This window comes from Pinus tabuliformis, chromosome 2_1, assembly GCF_031772625.1.
Source record: "Pinus tabuliformis cultivar Carrire ecotype Pingquan chromosome 2_1, CPIR1, whole genome shotgun sequence".
Classification (NCBI taxonomy): Eukaryota; Viridiplantae; Streptophyta; class Pinopsida; order Pinales; family Pinaceae; genus Pinus; species Pinus tabuliformis.
The window spans coordinates 894,712,602-894,721,902 of NC_142299.1; positions in this window are offsets into that span (position 1 = coordinate 894,712,602).

Below are 9,301 nucleotides of genomic sequence, written 5' to 3' on the forward strand. Positions count from 1 at the left end.
CTTGGGTTACAAGAACAGAATTACAAAATTTAGGAAAACAAAAAGTTATTTGCACCTATTAAACGAAGCGACTTGCAGATTTCATTCAAACAAAAGTTATGAGTTTCATCAAAGGAATTGTTTTTTTGTACAGAACATAGCCATATGATATCATCTTCACAGCTAAAATCTCAAGACAATTTACAATATGTATCATCTTCATAGCGAAAATCTGAAGACATTTTACAATACGCAAAACCTTCATTAAGAATGGACAATTTGAATATAACATTTCATTTTGAAGTTGTGTATCATTTTGGCACATGATGGGAATATGATGGAATAGGGTGATGCACTCGATGTCCAACGCTCAACTTATCTAGGTTGATATGAATCAAAATTGATGAATTTAAATCCTTATTCCTAAAAGTCTTCAAGTGAACTAAGGTAGAAACTATTCAACACATTCATCATAAGACATAGATTTTGTCCTTGTTGCAATAAAATATATATTTGACAAATGAAGACAAAAGTTGAATGTAAATTGGATTGTTTAAGATGAGGACATATGATATGCTATGAAGCTATATTGTTGACAAGTCGAAGAAGGTTATTTGGAATTTGTGCCTAATCTCTTAACTTGTGGATTTTGTTTCATTTTTAATTTTGAAATTATCTCTCAAAGGAAAAAGGTAAAATTGGAATTAGAATTTCTTAGAGATAGTACCCACCTCAGTACTTTAAAGGATTCATTCTTAATGTGTTTCACAATAAGAGGAGAGTTAACTTTAGTGATATTCCTTCACTTTTTTGGATCACACTAAATCTGATTTATTTCATTGAAAATGGTGTCATTTGTTTTAACTCAATTGAAATAGATTTCCATTTATTTACATAAAATTAAAATAACCAGAAATCTCAATGTTAGCATTTTTATATTGAGATATTAAAATTGCTTCTACCACTTTCATTTCCAAGTCTATGATTTGTATTTTCATCTTATTTCGAAAAAAAATGTGAAAGAGAACATTGAGATCCCTTATTAATGTGCTATAAAAGTTTCATTTGTGTGGGGTTTTAGCATGCATTCCATGAAACTCTAGATATTTTCTCCTACTTACTCAAACCAAATTAATATCTTAAGAAAAAAATCTATGTTTTTGTTTTTAGGAATAATGGTATTTGACCATGTTAATGGAATTTGAGATATTGAAAGTCATTTCAGAAATTTTATGAGTGCTTTAATTTAGGATTGATTAGGGATTTTATTGTTAAACTCTATGGTATGTTATAATTTGGATTAGAAGGAATTCAATTTGGTAATGTTCCCTTTGTTCTCAATTGAAGATTGAAAATTAAATCTTATCAAACACTCAGATTCCAACTATAGGATGACATGGTGCAAATTGCAATATTATTGGCCCATATTGTTGGATGTGGATCCTAATTATCTTCTTGATTCAAAGGTCTTTTTTTAGTTGCGTTAGATCTAGGCCATTCATTAGGTGAAAGATTTGATGGTAGAAGTTATGTTAATTTAGGTTTTTTTGCCCTAGAAGGGAACCCTCTGTTTATTTGAGCTAAATTTATTGTGGTTGTGTATCATTATTTTGTGCAAGCAAGAGAGAGGAGATTCTCTAAGAGTGAAGAAACTAATTGTTTTCAATTGTGTATCATTATCTTGTGCGAGAAAGAGAGAAGAGATTGTGTGGGAGGAAAGAAGAAATTACAATGGATTTGTTGTAAGTTGTATCTATTCATTTAGCTAGATATATAAAAAAATGCCTTAATGCTACTCTTTCCTATGCTATTTCCTTACAAAGTTTCCTTTGCAACATGTGGTGCAATTTCTAGTTATACTTATATTCTAAAATGGACTGTTTCATTTTTATGGCATTGATGTTACCCAAATTAAATTGTTCAAACAAACCACCACCTATATACCATGTTGAGATAACATTAATCAGAATCATAGAAACTGTGGGTGTAATCACATGTGTAATAGAAAATGATGGCTCTTGGCTCACACTCTTGTATAACTTATTAACAAAATGATGCCTTTGGGGGAACAACGTTAAAACCTATGTTTTATTTTTGTGGGAATTTTATTGGGCATTTTAACCACCCTCTTAAGATTCGAGGGGGTTTAAAATTAATTTAGAAACATGAATTTTCACCCTAAAAGATGTATAAATCTAAATTTTAAATTTTATCCATCTTAATTATATTTATTTCCATGGATCAATTGTCACAATTTTCATTTTAGAGTTATGAATCTGCCCATATTAACTCTACTTCTCTCCATGAATCCAATTGTTATCATTTTTCCCGTTAGAGCTATGAATACCTATTTCTTTTTGAGTTTTTTTTATTTGAATTTATAGAGAGTGAATTAGGAATTTTAGTTTATAGAATTTCAAATTTTTAAATTGATCGATATTCAATATATTAACATTTCAAATAGTTAAGTAAATTCATGTAAGGAATTTAGACTTCTGTGATCCATAACATTGTTTAGATAATTTTCGGCAAAATCACATAAATTCATGTAATATTGAATTAAAAATGTCATATCGTAAAAGATAAATTCACTTGAAATTTTGAAATATTAAAGAACATTATGAATGATAATCCCAACTCCCTCTCACTATAAAATCATACTAAGACTGAGCTGGTTTTTATCAATCTTTTTAGACTCCATCCATATTGAAAAACATTATCCTCAATATTTTGATTTTCTAGTCTTGTAATATGTTAATGGCCTCAAGTTTTTTTATTTATTTTTTCCTTTTTATCCACCATTTAGAGTCACATTCCTTATGTATTTTGTCCATTTAGAGTCATTTAGAGTCACATTCCTTATGTATTTTGTCCATCATATGTAGGGCAATCTATGCCCATTTGATATACTTATCTTTACCTGGTATATAGATGATGAAAAATGGCATATTTTGTCTTTGTTAATTTGGAGTCATGGTATTTTTTTCATTAAAAACAAAAGATTTTATCTTTTTTTTTTTTAAATGGGTTCATTGAGATCTGACCCCATTTGATCAGTTGCCGTTTGAAGCCCAATTTAATAGATAAATTCGGTTTCGATTTTGAATACTATGGATAAAACCAGCTATGTGTGGCATTAACATTTAAGTGCAGTAAAAAGAACTTCCGGAAATAGAATAAAGTAGAATAATATAACCATCGAATGGATATTGTCCTAGAATATTGAGCTTTGGAAGCAAGTATTGCTACACTTTTGACAAATTAATTATTGGAAGCTTATGAAGCTACAAGGGGTGCCAGAGGTTTTCATATTAGAGTTAACCTAGATGATGGTGTATTTTCAGAATAAAAATTAGATGACTCCGTGGAAAATTTCTTTGTGATATTGTTCGAACAAGATGGAAACAAAGATGAATATCCTTTTCCATCCAAGGAATGGCTCTTTTTTACTTCGCAATCTTCGAATTTTCTTCTGGCCAACAATACAATAGGGTTTAGTAACACATATTGAGAAAGTCACTCAAAGACACCAAGGCAGCACACATCACCTCTACACACCATTCTAGCGAACACAAAGGAAACACCAAGATATGGAGCTTTAATCATACTTGATTACAACGTATAGAGGAGGAGGCAACAAAATTCCCATGTACTCTTAATCGCAGGTCCATAGAAACAACTATAAGAATCTTTCAAATATCTAGAAAAATAAGACAAAGTTCAAACTTTTTATGCATTTATGTGTTCATCTATTTATTTGGTACTCTCATATTGCGTCTATTTTTAGGTAGGTTCATCTTGCAAAGACATATGGAGAACAGATGGAACGGAAATATCAATAAATTAGTGATTTCCAAATAAGTGGTCCAAATACATAAAAACGTTGTTATACTTTCTGCAACATTAAGAATAAGTTTGACTCGTTAGTAGTTTCCACACAAAGAAAGAAAAAGGAAGCCGACCAACCCTTCCATAACCTCATCCCCAAATCTGATAGAAGAAAAAATGAACGTTGAATTAAAAGGTAGCGCACCAGAAAATTCAATAGAGGATCTTGAATTTGACCGGGTAAAAACTCAGGATAAAATGTACCTCACCTTCAGATAGAAATATGCACTATACAGAGAGTGTACACCTATAAAATGAACCCTTTTCAATTTCTTCAAACCCATTCAGTTTCCTCATCAGTCTTCTTAAAAGCTTCCTTTTTATACCGATCCTAATGCTCCACCGAAACTGAAGGATGGCTCCATTTCATCAATTTCGATGTACTCGGCATTCATTCCTTCTCTAAACCTATCGTCACTACATCTTAGAACCATGATAAACTGCATTTTATTCCCTTCTTTGATAATTTTTTACATTGAGGTTTGATAATTTTTTAAATTGAGGTTTGATAATTTTTTAAATTGAGGTTTGATTCTAGTAAGCAGGAGAATCTACGAGGTCTCACAATGATCTATTCATTTCATGCTTGAGAGAATTGAAACTAAGTGTCATAACATCCATGTTGAGGACGAGCAAGTGAGGGCATGTGACAACTTTTTTTGTTTTGTCTTCCGACAAAAATCCCCATGCTCTAAGAATTTCAATCCATTTCTTAGACCGAGTTTAAAACTACAATGCAAAGTAGTCATGGTATGACATAAAATACACAAATTAGATTGTGCAAATAACTAACAGGAGGCCGCCATACTCTCTAACAGATCACTATTACCAAAAGGTAGATTTCTCTTGCATTAATGCTCAACATTCTAGTGGGTTCAATCCATGTTTTGTCGCACATTGTTTATAAAATAAAGAATGGTCGGTGCAGATAAATTGAAGAAATATACCAATTACTTTAAAATATAGTTCAAACTCGGGAAACTACCTACGCCACTGATGAAACAGAATTAACCGAGGTTGAAACCTTCAATCACATCAGCATGGTTATTTCTGAGGGCTTTTCGATCATATAAGAAAATCCCATTATATGAATTGCATTTAAAGACAAAATCCGAAACTCATAACCAAACAATAGAGGTAATATAAGAGTGATGCATTTTCGTGCGAAGGAGTTATGGACTTGGCCTTCAATGAGCTGGAGTAAGAGGCTGTCGACCGCACAATTTTACCAGGGGAGAACTTGAGAATCTAATATTAATTATTAAATTATTAAATGTTGGAATAAAAAAATACATTATTCAACCCTAAAGATCAATAAATTCAGAGTTGACGGAGCTCTAATGACCGTTTATTTCAGTATTATAGTGACGGTCTGCGATAATTAATTACTCACCAGGGCAATCGACGGAAGCGACTGAGAGCGGGTACATGAAACTGTTGGCATACACAAACGATACACTATCTCCCTCCGCCAAATTCCCGCCGTCGTTCACCAAGCAGTCGTCGTACGCTAAGCGCCTGAATGTGCTAGGGTCTATCGCTACAGTCGACGCGAAAGAGCCGCACTTCACGTGGATATTGCTTATTGCGCACCCAGTGAAGCATTCGTTTACAATTTCTACGGAAAATTCAGGTATACCGTTTGGCAATGTGGAACTCATACTCTGCGCCAGCGAAATATCTCTGGGCGAGCACACTTCACCAAGTCTGGGGCTCTCTTGTACTGTCGCATTCTTTTCTATTCTTGCAGCCTTCTGTGTCCCATTAGTGGGCGATCCATCTTCTCCTCCCACCTTCAAAACACCAGGCTGCAAGAGTTCAACATGCGAGAGAGAAGTTAGGAATATGCAGACTGCAAACAACAATGGAACAATGTCGTTCACAGAGGGGCCGCGGCGATAAGTAACGCACAGCGCCCGCATCTTTTTATTTATTTAATATTTCACAAAGATTCGTCCGCCCCAAATTGTATCCTATTCGATTTGAAGTACCCTTATATATATATATGTAGACCAAAGTTTGAAATTGGAAAATTCTATATTTTCGTAGGTTAGATATGGGGAAAAGCATGTGAACAAGTTTGTAGGTCAGATATGGGAAAAAGCATACGAACAGGTTTGAAAAAGAATAATTCTATTTTTCGTAGCTCACCTATCGGGAAAAGCACGTAAAAGACTCCAACTAGAAAACAAAATTCATTCTTGATTCTCCCCCACAAAAAAAAATGTGGAATTAGTTATCTATGACCTTATATTTATTTTAATTATCTTTATCTCAGTTTTTTTGGGTGCAGAAATTAAATTTCCCTATAACTTCCATAGATACAGAGTTATAGATACAGAGTTAAAATATATCTCTGATAGTTAAAATATATAATTTTAAATTATTTTGGATCTACAAATGTCTAGAGGAATTAATTTTTTTTTATTTTATAAAAATTTGATACTTCTATATGCTTGGTAGAAACATGGATCTAGATGGATTGAATTATTGATTATAATTATAATTATTGATTTTATGTTATTTCATTGAATGAAAATATATGTGGGCTCGTTTATAATATATCATTCTGCATTAGTTTTATCTGGGATCTATCAAGTGTTTAAAGGAATCAAATTTATTTTCACTCTAAAAAAAATTAGTCCTTCTGTATGCGTGGTAGATCCAAGATTAAAATGGGTCTAGACTGGTTTAATTATTAATTATAATTATAATTATTTTTTTATTATTTTTATTTGTATGTTATTTGATGCAATGAAATATTTAAATTATTAATTTTTTTTGTATAATTCGATTAAAACAAAAATTTTATATAACATAATAGAATAAAACAACATCTCCTTCATACTAAGCTGCAAAGTACCTCTTAATGCAATTCTCACAGTACTAACCATTACAAACCATTACACAATGTGGATTACACTATCCATGTAAAAGAAGCAATAGTTAATTATAATATCATATCGATTTATAAATTTTGGATCGCGTATTGAAATTGTTTAATGTAAGATTGACATATGGTCCGACCATATGGCACTGCCATTCTGCCTCCCGACGCTTGCCTCAGTGTTTTAGTCAAGTCCACATTGCTACCCTTCAAGTGAGCTAAACCACTCATTTTCTTCTACCCGGTGATTTCATGTTGCCCTTTTCCTTTCTTAGGTTCTTGATACAAGACTGTTCTTGTGTTGAATTACCTAGGTGCCATGGAAGCTTGTAATTGGGTTTTGGAACATTGGGTCTGAGGGTATGATGCTATCTTCATGCTTCCAGCTGAGGTTTTTTTAGCAAGTATTGTTGATATTCAGTCATTCTGTTCTTTTGGAAAGGTCTCAGCTAAACTCTTTTCACCGGTTTCTAATCTCTTTTCTTAACTCCGATGTGAGGTTTGTCATTAGCACCCAGGCTCTCAGCGAACGATTTAGGTAATGGTGCCCCTACTTGCTATGGTTTGAGTTGGATTTTTTTTTTTTCTTCTTCTTATCATAAGCTTATCAAGTATCTGTGCATATTTATGTCGACCAACTGTACAAATAGTATTATGGCTACAATTCTCATAGTTCTTGGTTTCTGACAGGTACAAAACTTGGGGCTCGAAACAATTCTCTACGTTCTTGCTTGCGACCCTGGATCTAATCTACAGCGTTCTAAATCTTCTTTTTAATTCGATGCATCTCTCTCGGGTTCTTATCGGCTCTCAACAACTTTATTGAAATGAAGTCTCAATCTATAGTTAACTTTTTGCGCTTATTTATCTTGTTTTTATAGTTGAAATTATATGTGTTCTACTCCGAATTCCAGAACTTGTATACGTGGAATTTCCTTTGGAACGATGTCCAGCTCACATTTCAGTTTAGGAACTAGGGTTTACTGTGCACAATATTTTTGACATTAATTAACACAAAGTATTTGTTCTACTACCCTTGCGACTTATTGTTCTGTTATAATACTTAATTAATCATTTTTGTAGTTCGAGTTGCGGTTAATATTCCTAATATCTTAAAGCTTGTTACATTTCATGGCCATTATATGCGTTATATTTTCGGTTATTTTCTAATTATTTTTTCTATCTTCTTCTAAAGTTTAATAAGGTTCTTGGTGTAACCTTTGGTTACCATCCATGGCATTTTATACAGTTTTGCAGTTTTATTGCTATAGATTATAGATTTATGCTTCTAGATGTGTTTATAATATTCTTTATTGAACAAAGTTACTGTTTGTTGGTGTATTTTGTTATTAATGGTTTATATTAATGGTAGTACTGGTTGTTTGTGGGTGTGGCTTCTGATTACACAATCTTATCCCTCTCCAAGGAGAAGGACCGTTTCCTAGTGGCCTTCATGCTGGAGGGATAACTCACCTATCCCAAGTTATTGTAATATTACCACCAATTATTTTAGTTCGTACTTCTTTTTATCATTCTCTCATGCATCAATTGTTAAAGGCAGTTATTTTTCCTATTGAAAAAAATGTCCCATACCTACTTTAATAACCAGCCAGGATCTGTTTTGGTTTCTCCTTCGTCCCTCACATTTGCTCGAATGTTTTACACAGAAAGGGTTAGTTCAACATACTGCTTTACAAAGTCATATATATAATAAACACAAGTGTAAATAAATTTATGTTCAATGATTGAGAGAATTTCGAATATTTCCTTTCCATAATAACTATTTAATTAACTCGCTACCAAAGTAGTAAAATTTCAGTCTAGAAAAGAAAACCAACCAAGAATTGCTCTGGTTATTTAGAATTTCCAACTACTTTGTAAGTAAACATTTACTAAATCAAGTAATATAGTTCTATTATCATTATACTTATCTTTCTTATTAGCTCTATCATAGATTAATGCCATAAGAGACTTCTTTTAATCACCCAACCTTTGATGCTAGAAATGACGTCCACACCTCCCTCTGAGATTCTCAGTTTCCATGATAATCTGAGACAATAATCAGTCCAGAGCCTTAAGACCACTGATCCAGCCTAGAATTCCTTCTTGCAAGGGTTTCCACTAGTTACCACCAGCTCAAGGAGGCCATTCAACAGAATAACTGCTTCTTAACATCGCCTTATCAATTCTCTTTCCTTTCCTCTTACTCCCCCTAGGCCACTCACGCCTTTCCCATATGGTATTTTCTCTTTAATCTCATTGGGAGGGGAGTAACTGTCAAACTGTCTCAAAACTCAAGATTTAAAATTATTAATAGTGACTACCTATTTCATTTTTTAAAATAATTTCATTACCTTCATGAAACCAAAATACTAACAAAAGAAACTGTAAAGGAAAATAATGTACAGAACCACTAGTGTTATATATTTCCCCTTTTGAGCAAAACATCATTCTTGGTGTTTATTCATGCTCTTGGAACATGTGATTCCCACATAAATCTTTCATCTTCCCAAGTGGCTTCTTTCAAGCTAAAATGCCTGAGCTACA